The sequence below is a fragment of the Rattus norvegicus genome, chromosome 16 (genome assembly GCF_036323735.1).
Source record: "Rattus norvegicus strain BN/NHsdMcwi chromosome 16, GRCr8, whole genome shotgun sequence".
In the NCBI taxonomy this organism is placed as follows: Eukaryota; Metazoa; Chordata; class Mammalia; order Rodentia; family Muridae; genus Rattus; species Rattus norvegicus.
Genome location: NC_086034.1, coordinates 88,685,472 through 88,708,563, shown reverse-complemented (window position 1 = coordinate 88,708,563; position 23,092 = coordinate 88,685,472).

The following is a 23,092-nucleotide window of genomic DNA, read 5'->3' as shown; positions in this document are numbered from 1 at the left end:
CCAGCAGCAAACCACTGAACTGAGAATAGGACCCCCGTTGAAGGAATCAGAGAAAGAACTGGAAGAGCTTGAAGGGGCTCGAGACCCATATGTACAACAATGCCAAGCAACCAGAGCTTCCAGGGACTAAGCCACTACCTAAATACTATACATGGACTGACCCTGGACTCTGACCCCATAGGTAGCAATGAATATCCTAGTAAGAGCACCAGTGGAAGGGGAAGCCCTGGGTCCTGCTAAGACTGAACCCCCAGTGAACTAGACTGTGGGGGGGAGGGCGGCAATGGGGGGAGGTTTGGGAGGGGAACACCCATAAGGAAGGGGAGGGGGGAGGGGGATGTTTGCCCGGAAACCGGGAAAGGGAATAACACTCGAAATGTATATAAGAAATACTCAAGTTAATAAAAAAAAAAAAGAATTCTGACAAATGAGGGAAGGTTACTAGAAAGCAAATGTGAAATACCATTGATACTACTAGGTGTGGTTCAATTTCCTTGTATGCTTAGAGGAGCCCAAACACAGAAGGGAAGCTAAGGTGCTTACACTGTGCTCTAAGTGCCACACTGTGACAAGGCATGTGGAACATGGAGGTGTCTCTTCACCACGTTGCTGCTTCTTCTTCTTTTAATCTTTATTAACTTGAGTATTTCTTATATACATTTCGAGTGTTATTCCCTTTCCCGGTTTCCGGGCAAACATCCCCCTCCCCCTCCCCTTCCTTATGGGTGTTCCCCTCCCCATCCTCCCCCCATTGCCGCCCTCCCCCCATAGTCTAGTTCACTGGGGGTTCAGTTTTAGCAGGACCCAGGGCTTCCCCTTCCACTGGTGCTCTTACTAGGATATTCATTGCTACCTATGGGGTCAGAGTCCAGGGTCAGTCCATGTATAGTATTTAGGTAGTGGCTTAGTCCCTGGAAGCTCTGGTTGCTTGGCATTGTTGTACTTTTGGGGTCTCGAGCCCCTTCAAGCTCTTCCAGTTCTTTCTCTGATTCCTTCAACGGGGGTCCTATTCTCAGTTCAGTGGTTTGCTGCTGGCATTCGCCTCTGTATTTGCTGTATTCTGGCTGTGTCTCTCAGGAGCGATCTACATCCGGCTCCTGTCGGCCTGCACTTCTTTGCTTCATCCATCTTGTCTAATTGGGTGGCTGTATATGTATGGGCCACATGTGGGGCAGGCTCTGAAGGGGTGTTCCTTCTGTGTCTGTTCTAAACTTTGCCTCCCTATTCCCTCCCAATGGTATTATTGTTCCCTTATTAAAGAAGGAGTGAAGCCTTCACATTTTGGTCATCCTTCTTGAGTTTCATGTGTTCTGTGCTTTTAGGGTAATTCGATCATTTGGGCTAATAACCAAGTTGCTTCTTATCAAATATTTGGCATGTCACTGAAAAAAAGTAACCAATACAGTGTTCCTTCCTTATGCAAGCATCATTTAAAAATAATTACACTATTTAAAATCCTGTGAGGATTTCATTTGATATCTTTTCTCTGCCATTGGCCATCATGGCATCTCTGGCATGATGAAGGGAAGCTTGATGTGAGACTGTGTCCACATGGGTTTCAGATAGATTTCTTTTGTTTAATTAGATTTTTCTATTTACATTTCAAATGTTATCCTCTTTCTGGTCTTCCCTCCCCCCCCCAAAAAAACCCCTATCACATCCTCTCTCCCTCTGTTTCCATGAGGGTGCTTACCCCCAACCTTCCCACTTCCTCCCATATCCCAGCCCTGGCATTCCCCTATGCTGGAGCATCAAGCCTTCACAAAACCAAGAGCCTCTCTTCCCATTGATGCCTACAAGGCCATTCTCTGCTACATATGCAACTGGAGCAATGGTTCTCTCCATATGTACTCTTTAGTTGGTAGTTTGTGCCCTAGGAGCCCCAGGGGTGGGAGGGTAGGGGGGGTTGGTTGCTTGATATTGTTGTTCTTCCTATGGGGTTGCAAACCCTCTCAGTTACCTAAGTCCTTTAAATCCTCCATTGAGGACCATATTCTCAGTCAGTTGGCTATAAGCATCCTCCTCTGTATTTGTCAGGCACTGGTGGAGCCTCTCAGGAGACAGCTATATCAGGCTCCTATCAGCAAGCACTTTTCGCATATGCAGTAGTCACTGGGTTTTGTGTCTGTATATGGAATGAATCCCTGGGTTGGGCAGTCTCTGGATGATCATTCCTTCAGTCTCTGTTCCACGTTTTGTCTCCTTATTCCCTCCTGTTAGTAATCTGTTTCCCCTTCTAAGAAGAACTGAAGAATCCACACTTTGGTCTTCCTTCTGCTTGTGCTTCAAGTGATCTGTGAATTTTATCTTGTGTATTCTGAGCTTTTGGGCCAATTCCACTTATCAGTGAGTGCATACCATGTGTGTACTTTTGTAACTGGGCTAACTTACTCAGGATATTTTCTAGTTCCATCCATTTGCCGAAGAATTTCATGAACTCATTTTAATAGGTGAGTAGTACTCAATGTAAAAATGTACCTCATTTTCTGTATCCATTCTGTTGAAGGACATCTGGGTTCTTGACAACTTCTGGCTACTATAAATAAGACTGCTATGAACGTAGTGAAACAATCATTCTTTTTTTATGTTGGAGCATCTTTTGTCTATATGTCCAGGAGTGGTATAGCTGGGTCCTCAGGTAGTACTATGTTCAATTTTCTGAGGAACTACCAGACTGATTCCAGAGTGGTTGTACCAACTTACAATCCCAACAGCAATGGAGGGGTGTTCCTCTTTCTCCACATCCTTGCTAGCATCTGTTGTCAGCTTAGCCATTCTGACTGGTGTGAGGTGGAATCTAAGGGATGTTTTGATTTGCATTCCCCTAATGACTAAGGATGTTGAACTTTTCTTTAGGTGCTTTGTGGCCATTCAGTATTCCTCAGCTAAGAATTCTTTGGTTAGCTCTGTACCCCAATTTTAATGGGTTTACTTATTTCTCTGGACTCTACCTTCTTGAGTTCTTTGTATATATTGGATATTAGTCCTCTATCAGAGGTAGGATTTGTAAAGGTCTTTACCCAATCTGTTTGTTGTCGTTTTGTCCTATTCATGGTATCCTTTGCTTTATAGAAGCTTTGCAATTTTATGAGGTCCCATTGTCGATCTTAGAGCATATGCCATTGGTGTTCTGTTCAGGAAAATTTCCCCTATGCCCATGTGATCAGGGAACATCCCCACATTCTCTTCTATTAGTTTCAATATATCTGGTTTTATGTGGAGGTCCTTGATCCAATTGCACTTGAGCTTTGTACAAGGAGATTAGAATGGATTGATTTCCATTCTTCTACATGCTATCCAAGAGTTGACCAGCACCATTTCTCTCTCTCTCTCTCTCTCTCTCTCTCTCTCTCTCTCTCTCTCTCTCTCTGACACACACACACACACACAAACACATACACACACCACACACACACACACACACACACACACACACACACACCTCCACCTGTTTCTTTTCTTCATCTTTTTTCTTTCTTTTTTTGTACTTCCTCACTTAATATTTGAAAGCCCTGTAACACCTTCATTTCTCTTGTTAATATTGGAGCCTTCTATTGATCTAAAATTTTATTGAACGCTACTTACTCTAAAATCAGCACTGTATTGTAAATTTCAGGGGCACACCCTGCAATAAATTAATCATGGGTTCATAAAGACTGAAATGAAAGTCTCTAGTAAAATATGATAAATCTTAATTGATGGTCATGCAAGGTAGCAATCTTTTATCTCAGAGCATTTTAATCTTTCTGATTCATTTTGTGCCAAGTTTTATAACAAGCATTTATTCTATAATGGAGATGTCAGTTGATGGCAATTTGACTGAGTGAGAAATGTTTATATGGCATATGTAAAACACAAATCACACATAATATGATTTATATGGCCCAAAATATAAGCCACTGTGTTCTTTAATAATTCTCATACCACATTGATTCTATGAGTGTATATGCAAATATCTATACATTGAATATACACTTCCATTAACTAATATCTGAATAGTTACATATTTATTATTATATGAAAACATGCCTATATATTAATGATTAAAAATCATTAATAGTGTTAAAATTACAAATTATAATATTTTCAATTACTATTTCCCTCAATTATGAAATATATAAAATGCAAGACATAATCTTGGTTTTGTGCTTATACTGAACTGATAAGATAAATGTTAAGATACAAGTATTCCTTCTCTTCAAATTCATGAAGACAAATGTTTGAAGTCAGGGCAAAATGGTCTTGACCTTAACATAAGAGAATTATGATACCTGCTGAAAGCTGCTAGATTCTATAGTAACTAGACATGTCCCAAGTTCACTAGTGTCTTTTGTTAGAGTGAAGCAATCATATGTGGATTTTATGTGCCCAATGGAGTTCTCTATACTTTTACTACTTGGTCCTAAACATAACTTCCAAAATGAATCATTTTTATGTTCTGTCAAGATTTCACTTTACTATAAAAATGTCAACTTTCACCAAAGAGCATCTGTTTTGTACACACAGCTAAATTAGATAGTAAGTATTATGAAGTTCATTGGCCTTTTAATTCCTTCTCTTTACCCCAAGAAAGCTTGCCAATTACAAAATTAAGATCCAAATGTCTTACAGTTCTGGAAAGTCCAGACAGAATTCACTCTCCATATAGGCTAAACTCAACCAGAAGTTGTCAAATGAATGTCTGCAAATAAATGTTTTTAATATCTGAGGCATTGAATCAACTTGTATGCATATGCCAGTACCTTGATACCAACTAAATGTAAGGTCAGAAAATTCTATAAAGAGAATGAATTCTTAACTTCAGAGGAGAATATCATCTCTGTGCTGTCCCACCTTTGAGTGGGAGGCTAGGTGAGGCCAGACAGACTGCCAACCCTAAGCGTTGAAAACACAAGAGCATACACAGCTTAGACGAATTAGTTACTTCTATTTTTTGTGCCTCTATCAACATCATTTGTGTGTTCTGAATGCAAAGGCTATTTTCCAGAAAGAATCACATCTCAGTGACTGCAGCAGGTATGCAGTAGACATTTGTTCATAGGTAGACGCTGGTGCTGCTGTACCACAGCATCATGAATCATCTTAGCAGGAGGTAACTGCTTCCTTATCACTATGTTCATTGTGAAGAATTCCAAATAGCTAACAGAACACAATTCAAAGAGTAACAGAATTGGGAGGATATTTCTCAGACTGTTGATCACTTTGAGTGACACTTCTACCTAGGTCTTACTGATATTGAGCTTCCAAAAAGAAATAGCAGAAAGAAATTTCACTGTTTTTGAGAAGTAGTAATGACTTCGCCTTTTCTTTTTCTTTTTTTTTCTTCATATTTATTAAATTGGGTATTTCTTATTTACATTTCAATTGTTATTCTTTTTCCCGGTTTCCAGGCCAACATCCCTCTAGCCACTCCACCTCCCCTTCTATATGGCTGTTCCCCTCCTCATTCTCCCCCCATTACCACCTTGCCCCCAAGAATCCAGTTCACTGGGGGTTCAGTCTTGGCAGGACCAAGGGCTTCCCCTTCCACTGGTGCTCTTACTAGGCTATTCATTGCTACCTTTGAGGTTGGAGCCCAGGGTCAGTCTATGTATAATCTTTGGGTAGTGGCTTAGTCCCTCGAAGCTCTGGTTGGTTAGCATTGTTGTTCATATGGGGTCTCAAGCCCCTTCAGCTCTCTCAGTCCTTTCTCTGATTCCTTCAACCGGGGTCCTGTTCTCAGTTCCATGGTTTGCTGTTGGCATTTGCCCATGTATTTGCCGTATTCTGGCTGTGTCTCTCAGGAGAGATCTACATCCAGTTCCTGTCAGGCTGCATTTCTTTGTTTCATCCATCTTATCTAGTTTGGTGGCTGTATATGTATGGGCCACAGGTGGGACAGGCTCTGAATGGGTGTTCCTTTGAATAGAAATAAAATACCTATAAAGACCCAGGCAATTCAGCACCTAATCTGGCTTTCTAATTTTCAAGTCAAAATTATGTATAAGTTTCTGGTATTATTTCAGAATCAGCCAATTACCATGCATGAGTCAGTAGTTGAATTTTAAATTAACTACATTGCTAAAATTATAGAAATTTAGTTTGTTATCTGAAATGAAAGACAATAAAATGTATTGGTTGTTTTGGGAAAGAAGAAATTAAATGAAAAATATAAATGCAAAAGTAATTTTTACATATAGGGAAATGATGTAGTAAATAATGTTTATTTCAAAATTATTTTACCTAATGGCCTTAGTTTTAGCATAGATAATTTGACATACATTTTGGTGAAATTATATATGTGTACACACTTATTTTTTAAATCAGTGAAATTTGGTACCTTAAATAAGATCATAGTCAGTAGCTACATGGAAGGTTTGTGTGATTGATATTGTAATGTGTGGATTTGCAATTTTTTCCGGCAATGTAGAGAGCCCTTTGAGATATACACTGAATTTTTAACATAAAATTTGGAGCAATGTTATTTCCAGTGTTAGTGTAGTAAAAGAAAAATCTTACATCCTGACAACTCACATTCTGTAAGTCTTGCTGAGGCACAAAATTCACAGGCATTCAAGATGTCTCAGCTTATGCAGGAACTTGAATACAATGCATATAAAATGTTTAGGAGATTTTATTGCTAAATAGCATAATTGATGAAAATACAATAAAAATTTCATACTGTGTCACTGTGTAACAATGACTGAATTTTAAAGTGCAATTCATGATGTTTCATGGAAATGTAAGTGAACTAGTAAACTTCTAGTCATGTTATCACTGAAATATATTGGTAAAAATGGAATGTAAGCAGTTTGAATATTAAATATCATATATAATAACAAAAACCTATTTTATTAAGTAATTAATTTTAAAATGAATTACATGTATTATATACAACTGTAAGATCCTATGGCTGATGTTTGGGGTTCTTTAATGTGGCCACTAATCAGTGTTTATGAATGTCATGCCATTCATATTGCTGAGAACATAGAAATGGACTTATTAAAGGTAACTGGAATTTCCTCCTGGGTTTTCATATAAAGTAGTAAAAATTGTTATGTTTTGAAAATATATCTAATATTAAGCTAACCAATGCAATTATTATTTTAAAGGATTAAGGGCAATCAAATGACTTCAAGTAGCTGAAAACAACATATCTTCATTTTTTCATAAGTATTTTGAGTCAAAAAATAAAGGACATATAATTACTACTGAACATCAAGAGGTATAGGCCAGAGTATCAATCCATTCCTTCCTTTATGAGTTCACAATGTAATAAATAATGATCACATATTATATATATATATATATATATATATATACACACATATAAGTCTGTGTGAGTATACAAGTGTGTATATGTGTGTGTTATAAAAGACATCTAGAAACTTGTTCAAGCTGAACAAACTCTGTACCATGTAAACTATGGTTACATATAATTTGCCATACTTATACAAAATAAAAGCCATTTGTGCAACCAAATCATGTCATTTAAAACCATAAGTATGTAGTTATATTTTTTGGAGAACAGATACAAATGTCTTTATAAACAGAATTTTACCTCATCCTCTCATATTTATGAGAAACTCTATTCTTTAGAAGAGTTTTATTGGAATTTCACTCATGATTTCTCTACCACAAAACTGTTTTAGATTCTTCAAATCTAAATTTCTCATAACGAAATTAAACTTTCTGCTCGGTGTGCTAGTGTAGATCTTAATTCTAGTACTAGAGAAGCTGGGTCAGGGTGCTGGAACAAATTCAAATTAATCTGATCTGCCCACCAAAATCCAGGTCACCTGGGACTCCATAGTGAGACCTAGTCTCAAAAAAATTTGAAGAAGAAATTAAACCTGGATTTAACATATTGTTGATTAGGAAATTATGTACATTATATATTACATACTTTAGCTTAGAGACAGATGCAAAAAATTATTTAAAAATCTCCAGCAAGCTACAAATATAAACCAACTATTCGTGATCCAAGTCTTATCAAATGCTATAGCAAGATCAAGCTCTGATAGGAAAAATTGGCACATGCTTTTGTTTTAGTATTTTAAAAATTTCTTTCAAAATTCTAATATATTTTAATTTAAGTAAAATTACACCATTTTCTCCCTACCATTTTTTCTCTTCAAATTCTTTCCATGTTTCCCCCTTGCAATCTCTTCCATATTCCACTCTATATCTCACAAATTGATGACTTCTTTTTCATTGCTTTGGATTGTGATAAATTGATAGATAGATAATAGATAGATGATTGCTAGATATATAAATAGGTACATACATACATACATACATACATGCCTACATCGTACCTAGATGATAGATATATCATAATAGATGATAGACAAGGTAGATAATAGATAGATGATAGAAAGACATACGTATGTGATAGATAGATGATAGCTAAATAGTTAGATAGAGAAAGGATAGATAGACAGTATATAAACAAGGTTATGGCATTTGGACTGACAGTGCTTCCCAAGATGCTCTAGAATACCTAACAGAATTCATTTTCTTACTCTCACTCTTTGCACTATGAGAGTGCTATACAGTTCGGTGATTTATACATTGTCACAAAGAGACTTGGTTTGAATCCAATTGGTAAAGTTATATCCTGGGACTTTGTACAGAAAAATGTCATCTTAGAAGGTTGTGAATTTAATTTGGAATCACCTGCTGAGCTCTCAGTGGAATATTTGATAATTCAGAAACCATTTCCCCTGCTTTTTAGACCAGAAAACAGAGAGGTAACTTGTATGTCTTTTCTGAAACTTCTCCCGTAATAAATAGACCTAAAATCAGTCTTAGAGATAAATAGTTGAATGAAATGCTAGTGTTTAAGACAGCATATTAAAAACATACGTCTAGCAGATTCCATTTCCAAGTCAGCCTATCTGAAAAGTTCCGGAGTAGAAAAAAAATCAAACAAATAAGCTCCCAACACATGTTGAGAAGGAAAGCAATACTCCCTGTGAATATTCCTTGACAAATTAACTAAACCTAATGTGTTTATGCAGGACCTAGGGCATTGTGCTTCTTCTAACACAGTACCACTCTATTAATTTAGTTTCATTTTATTGTAATTTTCTAATTATATAGCACTTTGCTACCTTAAAAGATGAGTCAATATATGATGAGTCTTTATATGCTCCCTGTATTCCCCACCTCCCATCCCCACCACACACAACACAAACCCAAGTACACACAAGTAAAAATACAAATGAAACTTTTCTCCTACTCCTTTGCCTTTGGAACCCTTTTCCTTCTACAACATTCAGCCATGATGTGAGCATTTATGCCAAGTTTTATTTTATTTTGTTAGGTCATAATTATGAGTATCCATGGGACATACCCACTGATTTTTTTAAAGGAAACAGAAGAAGAATTGATCTTAGTAGAGGGGAGATGGAGGAAAGGACGAGGAGGAGTAGAGGGAGAGGAAACTGCCATTGGGCTGTTATGTGGGAGAGAATAAAAATTAAAAAATAAAAACTTGGAAAAAAAAAAAAAGATGAGTCAAAAGGAAAGTCAATGTCTTTGCAAGGTAGAAGGATGAGAAGGGTAACATGTGCTTTTTATATTACTATTCCATTCATTCCTCATGTGTCACTCCAAAAATTTTATGAGAATATCACTTATACTACCCAAATATATCCTTAGTCAAGATATAAATTTTCATTGGATGGCTATATATTTAAAAGTTCTTCCTATCGATCCAGGAACTTGATTCCAAGTGCTTAGCAGATTTTTCCTTTAGTAGGAAGACAAAAGTATCAAAGGCTGGGATCTCCCTACTCCCTATTCAGTATGTATTTGGCTAGCCTCTCTCTCCCACTGTGTGTACAGATGATTCTGGGACTAATGCTTGACATACTGTCAGAAGAGTTGAAAGAAGACATGATACATGAATCAGCAAAGACAAGACCGGAAGGAGAGTGTCCATGACAATTCAGAAAATAAATTGTAGCCTGATGTGCCTGAAGGGTTTAGAATCACATGCTGTGCGTGCTTTGCCTGTATAAACTTACTGCAAATGCAAGATTTACTGCAGAGTAAGAACCTATGTGATTTTCACTCTAGCTTCCCCCATTTCAATCTGTTTTATTCTACCTCTATCACATTAAGAGTCAGTAGAAGGAAATTATGTCAGTTTAAGAATTCTGTTCTACTTTTCAAATTACCTTTAAATTCCAAATTACCTTTGGATTTACAGTTAAAAATTAAATAAGGAAAAGTGCAAATGTTAAAAATCTAGAAATTGTACATTACTTGGGTTAATAAAAAATGAAAGAACAGGGGGAGAGGGGAAAAATGAACAACACCATTGCCATGTAGTTTAGATTTGGATACTGTCTCTGTGCCCTCTGGTTAGTCTGGTTAAGGTTTTATCTACCTTGATTTTCTCAAAGAATTAGCTTCTGGTTTTGTTGATTCTTTGTATAGTTTTTAGTTTTTGTTGTTGTTGTTGTTTTGTTTTTTGTTTTGTTTGTTTGTTGGTTTGGTTGTTTCTATTTGGTTGATTTTAGCCCTGAGTTTGCCTATGTCTTACTTTCTACTCTTCTTGGGTAGAGAAGTAGAAGAGTACCACCAAACAAAGGGTACACATTGAGGGACCCATGGCACCAGTCACATACATAGCCTTGTCTAACATCAGTGGGTGGAGAGGCCCTTGGTCCTGTGAAGGCTTGATGCACCGGTGTAGGGTAATTCCAGGTTGGGAAGGCAGGAATGGGTAGGTGGGTAGGGGAGCATCCTCACAGAATTTGGGGGAGGGAAAGGGGATAGAGGGTTTCCAGAGGGGAAACCGGGAAAGGGGATAACATCTGAAATGTAAATAGACTAAATGTCCAATAAAAATTAAAATGAAAAAGAATTTTAGTTTACACAGTAGTTAGTAAGCAACTTGTACATTTCAGGACCTTCCCAATTCATTTGAGTTACACAGCATAAGATTTTATTCAATACCCATAGATTCATCCTCTGGTTTCCTATCCGACCTTTGATTTGAAGGATTCTGGATCACAGAGTACTGAGCAGGATCTCTAGAAATTGTCGAAGTTACTTTCCTTGGTTTTATGTAGGAAAAAAAAAGGAGGAAGAGGAGAAAGGAGGAGGAGAGGAAGAGGAAGAAGGATAGAGAGGGAGAGGAAGGAGGAGAATAAGGAGAAGGAGAAGGAAAAAGAAGGAAAGAAAAAAGAAAGGAAGGAAGTAAAGGAAGAAAAAAGAGCTAACTTCAAGGAGAAAAGATTTATGATGGTTCATGGTTTGAGATAAGCTATTTCATCATGGCAGTGAGACAGGAAGGGCATGATGGTGGGAGTGACTGGTATCTCAGAAGCATAAACGTGAGTGTGGTGGGAATATCACAATCAGCTGTTGTTGTAACACTATAAAAATTTTAAAAAGTAAGGTGTCTTTTATGCCTACTAGGCCCTGCAATGCAGTGCCCCAAGATATCTGCTAGATATCTTGAAGGAAACACATCCCAACTCTGAGGTGGCCCAGTGTCTGCTGCCACTGCCAAATTTCCTACACTCAAACTGTCACATAAAAGAACACACAACACAACAACCTTTGGCCCAATTGATAAGACAGAATTACTCACCTATAAAACAACATATAACAAAGACACATGCTCCACTATGTTCATAGCAGCCTTATTTATAATAGCCAGAAGTTGGAAAGAACCCAGATGTCCTTTAACAGAGGAATGGATATAGAAAATGTGGTACATCTACACAATGGAATATTACTCAGCTATCAAAAACAATGACTTTATGAAATTCATAGGCAAATGGATGGAACTGGAAAATATCATCCTGAGTGAGGTAACTCAATCACAGAAAAACACACATGGTATGCACTCATTGATAAGTGGTTATTAGCCCAAATGCTTGAATTGCCCTAGATGCCTGGAACACATGAAACTCAAGACAGATGATCAAAATGTGAATGCTTCACTCCTTTTTTAAAAGAGGAACAATAATACCCTTGGGAGGGAATATGGAGGCAAACTTTGGAACAGAGGCAGAAGGAACACCCATTCAGAGCCTGCCCCACATGTGGCCCATACATATACAGCCACCAAACTAGATAAGATGGATGAAGCAAAGAGGTTCAGGCGGACAGGAACCGGATGTAGATCTCTCCTGAGAGACACAGCCAGAATACAGCAAATACAGAGGCGAATGCCAGCAGCAAACCACTGAACTGAGAATGGGACTCCCGTTGAAGGAATCAGAGAAAGGACTGAAAGAGCTGAAGGGGCTTGAGACCCCATATGAACAACAATGCCAAACAACCAGAGCTTCCAGGGACTAAGCCACTACCCTAAGACTATACATGGACTGACCCTGGGCTCCAACTGCATAGGTAGCAATGAATAGCCAAGTAAGGTCACCAGTGGAAGGGGAAGCCCTTTGTCCTGCCAAGGATGGACCCCCAGTGAACGGGATTCTTGTGGGGAGGGCGGTAATGGGGAGAAGATGGGGAGGGGAACACCTATATAGAAGGGAAGAGGGAGAGGTTAGGGGGATATTGGCGTGGAAACCAGGAAAACGAATAACATTTGACATGTAAATAAGAAATACGCAATTTAATAAAGATGGGAAACAGAAAAAGACACTAAGACCAGAAAAAAAAATACAGACAACTCCAGGGCAAACCACAATAATCAGCAGTCTGGATTTAGGTTGCTCAATCTAACTAGAGATATACCTTTTTGATATGCCTAGAGACCTTTTTTGTTCTACTTAGGCAGACTTCATGAATCTTACACAGTATCTTAAAATGCTTCACCATTTCAGGGCTAAATACAAATCATGAGTTTGGGAGGAACATTTCATAGTCAAATCACAGTAGTATCGCTGATCCCCAGTCTAAATTTAGCAACTCCAACTCCATCATAAAGGTGTTTGACCCAGGAATAATGTCAGTTCCATTCACAGAACCTATATGATGAAGACAGAATTATCATATTGTCCGTGAAAGCCATAAACGTGGTTTGCAAGTACACACTGATGTGCATACCCCCACGCACTGAACACAAATATATGTTGTTTCTTTTTAATTAAACTGAGAAAATAACAAGACGAATTTATCAACTCTTCTTCACTTTGAAATTGATGTCCCCCGTGTAGAATAGTCCCTAACTCCTAGCATCATCTGTCAGCCTGACATAGCCCAGAATTGTTTGAAGTAGACGCTGTTAGAGTATAGCCTCCAGCCTGTAGACATACCTGTGAGACATTTTCTTTATCAGTTTAATTCATGTAACAGTGGCTAGACCACTGTGAACCATACCACATCTGGAAAGGTGGTCCTGGGCTATGTCAAAATGTACAGTGATTGAATCATGGGAGGGAAGAAGCCAGTAAGCAGTGACACTTCTTGTTCTCTGCTTCAGTTCCTACTTCCAAGTTCCTGCCTTGATCCCAGCCCTGGCATCCCAGGATGATGGACTATAACTTGGAAATCAAACAAAGCCTTTTCTCTCTACATTGTTTTATGGCCACAATGTTTACTACAGCAGCAGAGACAAAATTAGAACTCTAGTCTTGAGGCATATTATTTTATTTCTCTTAGACTTTTTTTTTTACCAGCACATTTAGTTTTAACTTAGCTAAGTGACCATGAAGATTGCAATGTACTTTATGGAAGGGGGACACTAGAGCAGCCCATATTGCATAGATTACAGTAATTTCTTTGTCACTTGAAATTGTTTTATACAGGCTATTGAGAACATATATCATGTTGTGAAATTCTTTGTAATGTGCTAGACAAAAAAATCTGCCTGCTCTAAAATAATTTTAAGTATGATATAGGTCAATGTTCTTTAGTTTAGCAATTGTTTTTATTCTAGGTCAATCTGTATCAAACTTGCAGTAAGCTACAAACACATACGGGAATAAGTTCAACAATTTAAATCTATCATTTTATAACATAAGTATGCACTTAAGAGTCTGTTTTATAGGAACTTTCAAATGTATTATTGATACTAAATCCTTAAATGCTTCTGCTGTGCCAGTTCATTCTTCCCCTTCATACTCTGTATTAATTCACTCTGCCACCATTATTTCAGTTGGAATTTCAAAACAAAATTCAAATATAATCATTCTCTTCCCATGCCAAATAAAGAACAGGCTACACAGGAATTGTTCCGTAATCTCAAGTACTCCTCTGACTCTAATAGGGAATGTCTAGCAGGACCTCCTCAATCATGATGCTCCAGGGATTCTAGGCCACCACAGGAAGTAGAAAATTAGCCCTGGGTCAAATGTACCCTCTATTTTACCTGCTATGGTATCTCCAGAGATTGCAAGCCTATTTTTTAAGATTTATTTTAGTTTTACTTGTATACATTTGTATGTGACTTCATGAGTATATGCAGGAATATGCCAGAAGAGAAGACAAGCTTCAGATCCTCTCAGAGGGTAGTTGTGAGTACCCTTGTGAGGGTCTGTGACTAAAACTCATGTGCTCTGCAAGTAAATAACTGTCCATAAACACGGAGACATCTCTTTAGAATTCATTCTGCAATTCTATATTTTATGTCTACATTTCCATCTAGTCTTAGGTTTTGATTAGTTTTGATCAAATATTCTATGCATTAGGCTGAATTAGGAAATGATGACTGTCCTTTCCTCACTAAACATCAGCTCCTTACAGAATGTTAAGTGAATATTTCATTCCTGCTTCCTTTTCGATATATATATATATATATATATATATATATATATATATATATATATATATATATATACTAGGATAGAATTTGTGACTAAAATTTTCAAAGTTTTTATACACAACCATACTACTCCTGTATCTGGCATTTTGTACTCTACCAAAATTCTCTCTATAAAAGCTATCTTTCCTGTACAAAGTTTAAGCCATTCTTGTGACTGTCAGATGACTGCCTTGTACTCATTTTTTTCTTTTTGTTCTCTCCATGTTTCCTTGAACCATCTTTATCCCTTCCGAACTTTCTATAAGATAAATTTTGTGCATATATTTACTGTCACACACCTAAATATCCCCTATCCGTATTGTCTAATCAAAAGTAGTCGAACCTCTTGAAAACAGAAACCGTGGCTTCTGCTTCTCGCATACTACTTCTAAAAATATTTCATAAAAATAATGTAATTTCCTAAAAGTACAATGATACACTATTCTTACAGTTTTTTCAAATCTAAGTAGCTCTCCTCAATCACAAGGAATGAAGCTGTGCTCTGTGAAGTGGAGCTGGTGCCAAGGGATTTGGATTCACCATCTTGAGTCAGTGCCCTTCACCTCTTCAGTGTCCTCTACTCTGGCACCCAGCTGAATTTCTCTCCTGATGAGGCCCATCAATATTGAACATACTGCTGTTGAAATAAGTGACACAGAGGGCAAAGTCATCTATGGCTGTCTTGCTTCCTGACTAGAGAAGCTAAGAGATTGATTCATTTCCTATAACTTTGCTTTGCCTCAGTGAACATTTCATTTGGAAAAATATTCAAAGATATGGTTAACAGTGGGCTTGTTTGTACAAACTGTGAGTGTCTATTTTATGTCTCAGTATAAGGTTTGTAATAAATGCAACATCTACAAGACCAAGAAAACACAATGATATCATTTATTAAACTTGTTTAAGAGTGTCATCCTCCTGATCTCTGAACTTTTCAGACATTGTTTCTTTGCTAAAAAATGATGGATGAATTCATCTAGGTAACTTTAAATAGCCTGTGCCTTGTTCTTAAAAATTTATGTTACTCCCACAGGCCCGATTATTAACAACACACACACACACACACACACACACACACACACACAGAGAGAGAGAGAGAGAGAGAGAGAGAGAGAGAGAGAGAGAGAGAGAGAGAGAGAGAGAGTATGTGTTTCAGGGGAGGAATTACAATTCAATTACAAAAATTATTTCATTCCTCTTATGTGTCTCCTGAAAACACAGAAGTCCATCAGGTTTCCTTTATCACAAAGAAAACAGTGGGGAATTATGGCAAGGGAGACTGAGATTAGATAACAAAGAGGACTTCCTGTGTGCATATGCTAGTCATCTAAAAGCTCAGTTAAGTAGTAGCTCTATGTGCTTGATGGGAATTAGAGGCACAATTAACTTAAGAGGTTTCGTTCTCAGTGTTTATTTTAACAAAATCGTATCTCTGTATTTCTACAGAGGGACAAACAAACCCTTTTAATGGAATAATAGTACCAGATATAATCTCTTTTCTTCTTTTTAAGGTTTTAGATAAAATGAAAAACAAAACACCAAAGTGTTATCAGGTCCAGAAGGGTCCTTTGCATGACTTAAAGATTTAAATTATATATATATTCCTATGACCCACAAACCTTTGACTCCTTTTTCCTTTTTCATATCAAGATTTAAAGCACGAACATTAAGCTCTTCTTAACCTGAAACTGCATCAGGGAAAATGGAGACCTAGATAAGGTCTCCCTCCCACTCCTTTTGTTAATCTGACAAGTGTCACATGTTACAGCTAATATGCTATTCTGTTCTTATCTTTCAAAATTCACATGTCTCAGAAAGCCAGAACACAGTAGAAAAACAGCCTAGATTCTAGTCCTATCTCCAGAGTTAAGATAGACTTTGGTTTTTGCCTTAGAATTTCCTGAGCTGGGAGTAAAAATTCCTCACTTAAGCCAGGCTGTCACTTAGAGGAGTCCCATTGTACTGGTATATCTACAAACTATTTTCTGAATAGGTCCTAGCTCCATTCTCTTTTCCTGAGGAAGTTTTATCAGGGCTCTGATGTACTGTAAACCGATAAGCCTTTATTTAGCTCTCATATATCACTGCTGACCTCTAAAGGGAGGCTGGAAGAGGCCCAGCCTTCACTTTTTAGGTAGATATAAACAGTTAATACTGGTTGATGCAAATGACTAGGTCGTCTGCTTGTTTGTTTTGTTTTTGTTTTCTCTGTGTTTGCATATTTGTGTGTGTGTGTGTGCCTGTGTACTTGTGCTCTTTTTCCCACGAAGTATAGATTGTTAACCTTTATTCACATCTTTAACACTGATGTCTGGCCGGCTACTTATGTACAATAAGATTTTAAAACTTGTCAACTTAGATATAATAAATTACAACTTACATTTGCACACATATACAGTCAATCCAACTAGCATTATATAAATCTATTCAAAGCCTAAGTCAAAATGTTTCATAATAATAATTCCTTGAGTAGTTCATAAGAGAAATAAAAGCTCAAGAAAGTCAAAGGCTCAAAACCAGATTCATATCATTTGGATTTCCCTCATGGTTAAGCAATTTATGATTTATTTGTATACAAATGGTTTATGCCCATATGTGTAATTGGTAATTTCTTATGCATGTGATCTGAGTATTGATTGATGTTATTGATAGGAGGGAAAAAAACCTGGGAGGCTAGGTATAGTTTTCTCTGCCTTCATTCTGAAAACTCAGCAGGGATAGGCAGGTGGACTTCTATAAGCTCTAAGCCAGCCTAATCTACCTAGTGACTCAAAGGACAACCAAGGTTACAAAGTGAGGAACAAAGAATGGAGCAGGGACTGAAGGTAAAGCCATCCAGAGACTGTCCTACCTGGAAATCCATCCCATATGCAGCCACCAGACCCAGTCATTACTGCTGAGGCCAAAAAGTGCTTTGGGCAGGAGCCTGAGATGAATGTCTGCTGAGAGGCTGTGTCAGAGTCTTACTGACACAGATGAGGATGCTTGTAGCCAACCATCAGACTGAGTACAGGGACCCTAATGGAGGAGTTAGAGAAAGGACTGAAGAAGCTGAAGGGAATTGCAACCCCACAGGAAGAACAACAATATCAATGAAACTCTCCAGAGCTCCACCAGTCAACCAAAGAATACACACGGAGGGACTCATGGCTCCAGCTACATTTGTAGAAGAAGATGGCATTGTCTGGCATGGATAGGAGGATTAGCCCTAGGTTGTTTGCCCAGTGTAGGGGAATGCCAGGATGTTGAGGTGGGAGTGGGAACATCTTCATAGAAGCAAAGGGAAGGAGGGGAGGCAGAATGGGACAGGAGAGAAAGGGGATAACATTTAAAAAGTAAATACATAAAATATCCAATAAAAAAGTGAAAAAAAACAAAAAAGCAAAACTAGATTTTTTTCCCTTACAGATAACTATTTACTACTATTAAAAACCATGTCATACAGTTATCTATTAAACAATGAATATATTGTCTTGTAATTCCAGATATGAACTGATAATCTTAAAGAGGATGAACTGTCCAGATCATGTTCAATACTTTACCTCAGATTATTGGCCCATTTTTTTAAGAGGAGCCCATTATAAAGTTGGCAGGTAGTTGGTTCCACTGGTGATTACCAGTTGAAACCTGAAGGATTGTACATCATTCCATGATTATATGAGATTATGGTCCTTTTTATTCAGAATTCCTTGAAAATGAAATAAGCAGAACTAAGGAGATATTGAAGAAACTCACAGGTTGATCACTCCCCAGAGGTGATCACCAGCAGCCTAAGGAGAAAGCCATGGAGCCTCATTCATAAGACCCAGAGATTAACCTCAAACCACATTCCTAGAGAATGGTTTTCCTGAAGGATGAAGAAAAACCAAAGAAATCATGAGAAAATTAGTCTTCCTGGCATTTAACAATAATAGAACCACTCATGTTTTGTCAAGCTTTTAAAAAAAAAACCCAAAAAACAAAAAAAAAACATGAGAAACACTTATTTCTAGCATGTTTGTTACTTGTCTAAGTAAGAAAGCAATTCATGTAATAACATGGAAATGAGTGATTCAAATTCATGACAGGGAGTGATATTGCTTTATAGCACAAACTGTCAAAAAAAATAAAGAGCAAAATTGTGATTATCCTGATAGTGGAATTTTTAGCACAGGAGCAATTGGTCTTCGATCAAAATTCTGACTTTGTGGGTGAGAGGTATTTAGGACACTTGGGCTTCTCTCTGAGGTAATCTGAAGTCCTTACACCCTCTGCAGACAACTGATTTTCCTCTATAAGTCTTTTCTGGGTCTGTTTAACTCATCAGCAGAAGTGTGGTTGGAATTTAATACAACTGGTTGCTGGTGTTAGGTTTGGGGCTAAGGGTTACCAGGATTTCCTTATGAGAAGCAGTCATACCTTATCTCTAACTTCCTAACTCCTACTAAAAAAAGTAAAATCTGTCCAGAACTTATATGTGGTTGTCTTTAAGACAGGAATTCTCACTTCCCCAAAGAAAGTTTCCTAAGCACCTAATCTATAATAAGCACACATCAACTAAAGAGTTAAAGATTTTCCTTCCCGTGGCACTTAGGAGACAGAGACAACCTGACTTTAAGTATGTTTTATGACATACTCTAAGTTTCAAAGTACCCCAGCATGTAAAACAAGTAAGAGAAGATCTCTGCTTTCTACCGAACTCCTGCATGATCTCCCTCCATATTCTGTCTATGTGTTAGTGACTCTTAAGATATCTTTCACCCAGCAGGACAACCCAGCTCAGAATTCCTGGTGAACCCTTAATCTAAGACTTCACAGTTTCAAAGCATTGAACCTTGATATCTCACAGCATACACTGACAAACCTCGAGAAACTTGTAACTTTACTTCCAAAAACTATAAAGGCATCTTGGTTAAGTGAAGATTCCTGACAAATATACCAAAGACACAGTACTTAAAACAAGTAATGAAAAGTTTATTTCCATTCAAATTAAAAGCATGTTAATATAAACCAAAAAGGAAAATTAAATTCAAATCCAACATAAATGAGCATCGTTGTGATGTTCCTTCATTGGCTAGATAGAAAGAATTCTGTGATCTTTCCTTCTCAAGAGTATTACTTTACTCCAGTTAAAAATAGCATCCTAATGATAATGTAATCAACAATTGGTTCATCACTGTACAGCCCCACATTGGAGATGGGGATTTCACATACAAATTTGGGGATGGCTTTAAAAACAGTTTCTAGTTAACAGAAAGAAATACAGGCCCATAGACATGTGTTTCCTTGCCTGAATTTTAAACAGCTCTAGGGTGCACTAGAGCATTTTAATGTATCTGTCACTGGGAAAAGGGAAGTGAATGATGTTGAAGATGCTGATAAAATACTATACAGCAGTTAGGCATGTGTATATTTAATGGAGGGATTGAAAGGATCCTGTTTCTATGAAGTTGTCTGATGGACTGATGCCACTCAGAAGTCATCCTGTTTGTCACGTCCTCACCACATCTCAAGAGCTGTGTAACTTCTCCTGGACTGCATTTAGCTTACTTAAGCACATTCACCATCCAGATATGAATGAAGACTATGTCCACACTCATGGGAAGTGATTTCATTTATCAGTTAACACCCAAGGCTGACTACTTCTTGGAGCCTCCATGACAAAGCTGCATAATTCACTGTGATAGTTTCAAGTGCCGTCAATCACTCTGAAGGATGGAGGAACTGCCTCAGCACCTTTTTCACTCCATGTCCAAAGACAAGTTTTCTTCCTCAACTCATTTTTATATCAAAGCAGAGAGATTCTGACAAAATTGGCTTAGGTGATGACCTCTCTACTCTGTTCTAGAGTGAAAGCAGAAAGGAAATCAACATCTTTGAATGTTATATAACTCTATTATTTGCACACATTAACACATAGTTTGCAGATCGTGACAGAAAATGCTCACCAAGCTGAAACATGCCCCTATCACTTCAAATCTCCCCGGTGAACGTGTGACTAAATGATTTTATCCGACTCTTCGCATAGTGTGTCTTATGAACCACCTCCATGAAGTGATACAGAAGAGTGATAAGTTGCATCTGTAAATTAACTGTCGGCTTGAGGACATTTGACATTATTAAGAGATGAGCACCTAGTGTCCTTATTTTGTGAAATGAGTCCAGTCAGGATTTGTTTAACTTGGAACATTATCCATGTTTGGAGCTCTAAGGCTTGTCTTTGCACAGGGGACTAAACAATTCTATTTGTACAGCAATGGACTTAAGGTAATATAAATTAATTACAGCCTGATTCTTCTCTGTAGATAATGTGGGAGACCCAGTTTACACTTTATAAGAAGGAGAGTTTCATCGGGACACTAGCTATTCTGTTTTCTGTGTGTTTTTTGAGCATTCGAGGCTTTGCAGCTACCTGCTTCTGAAGTAGATGGGTTGAAAGACCAGGCTGTGAGATTAAAGGTCCACGGAATTTAAAAAATACCTGACAGTGTACTGAAATCAGTATTTATTTTATATTACTCTTTTTTTTTCAGAAAGAAGGAAATAGAAAAATATGACTCAGAAGGGAGTTACTAAAATATCGTGATAAAAACTTTTGATATTTTAAGTAAAACATGAACTTGTATAAAACTTCATGAGAGAAAATAAGCACACCAAGAGATATTGGAAAGTGAAAAGCCCAAGGGTCTTTCTGGTGTGACAGAAGATAGTTTGGGTAAATGTGAAGGAATTGACAACTGAGCATCTTCATTCCAACTCCTTCTGTGTGAGCTGCCTTGGGTCACGCTCTCAATATCTGTGATGTGTTGGCTAGTTTTCAAGCTCGACTGGATCGTGTGTATAAACTGGCTGTCTAATATATATGTATATACATATATACATATATATACATATATATATTAAACCAACTTCATATACATAAAACCAAAATGTGAAATATTACAGAAAGCTTATTTTAGTAACTCATAATACCCTTCCTGTTTAGCTCAGCTTTATCTTATAAAAATAAAAATAAACCAGCCCTGGCAGTTTTAGATCTTAATCATAAACATAACAGGAAAGAAATGTAGGAGTGAATTGTATCATACCAAATGTTTGTGTGTGTGTGTATGAGTGTGAGTGTGTGTGTGTGTGTGACAGAATGTATGTTTTCATTACATCGAGTGTGTTTTTGTATGAGTGTGAGTGTGTGTGTGTGTGTGTGTGTGTGTGTGTGTGTGTGAGGGAGAGAGAGAGAGAGGGGGGGAGAGAGAGAGAGAGAGAGAGAGAAAGAGAGAGAGAGAGAATACAACCATGTGATATATGTCTATATTATTGGGAAGTTAATGAGGAAACTGAAACAAAATTCTCAGAAAGTGTATTCAAATATCTTGGCCATGATTAGGCTCATCAGAGGGGGAAACAGTGCAATACATGGAGTTAAAGGTTTAGAACAAAGCCTTCATGCACCACATGTTGAACAATGAACATCCTCAGTTTCTTATGTTTGGGTTATATTTAAGCTTAAGTCTAGCCTCATAGGATTATGGGAGATAGATAATAAAACTAGCAATGAATATTTAACTTTCAAATTACCATACTTCTTTTTTAGAAATTGGTTAGTTTATATTTTTACACATCAAATATTTCCCTTTCCTGGTCTCCCATCTGCAAACCCCCATCCTATCTCCCCCTCCCCTTTGCCTCTAAGAGGGTGCTTCCCCACCCACCTTCCCACTCCTGCCTAACCTCTCTAGCATCTTCCTATGCAGGGGCAACAAGCCTCCACAAGGCCAAGGGCCTCCCTTCCATTGGTGCCAGATAAGGTCATTCTCTGATACATAATTAGTAGAAGCCATGTACTCATTCATGTATACTCTTTGGTTAGTAGATTAGACCCTGGGAGCTCTGGTGTTTCTAGTTAGCTGATATTGTTTTTCACCCTTTAGGGTTGCAATCCTCTTCAGCTCCTTCAGTCTTTTCCCTAACTCTTCCACCAGAGTCCCTGGGCTCAGTCCGATGTAAGTATCTGCATCTGTCTTAGATGCTAGCAGAGCCTCTCAGAGGACAATCATACTAGGCTCCTGTCTGAGAGCACTTCTTGGCATCAGCAATAGTGTCTGGAATTAAGATTGGATTGATCCCAAAATGGGGTGGTCTCTTGATGCCCTTTCTTTCTGTCCTTGTTCCATTTCTTGCCTCTGCTTTTCCTTTAGGCAAGAACAATTCTGTGTTAAAATATTGAGGTGGTTTGGTGGCCCAATTCCTCAGCTGGCCTATCTACTGGAGGTGGTCTCTTCATGTTGTATCTCCCCTCTTTTGGGTATTTCGGCTGAAGTCAATCACGTTGGGTCCTGGGAACCCCTTGCTTCCCTGATATCTGGGACTTCCTAGTGGTCCTTCCTGTTCCCCATCCCATGACAC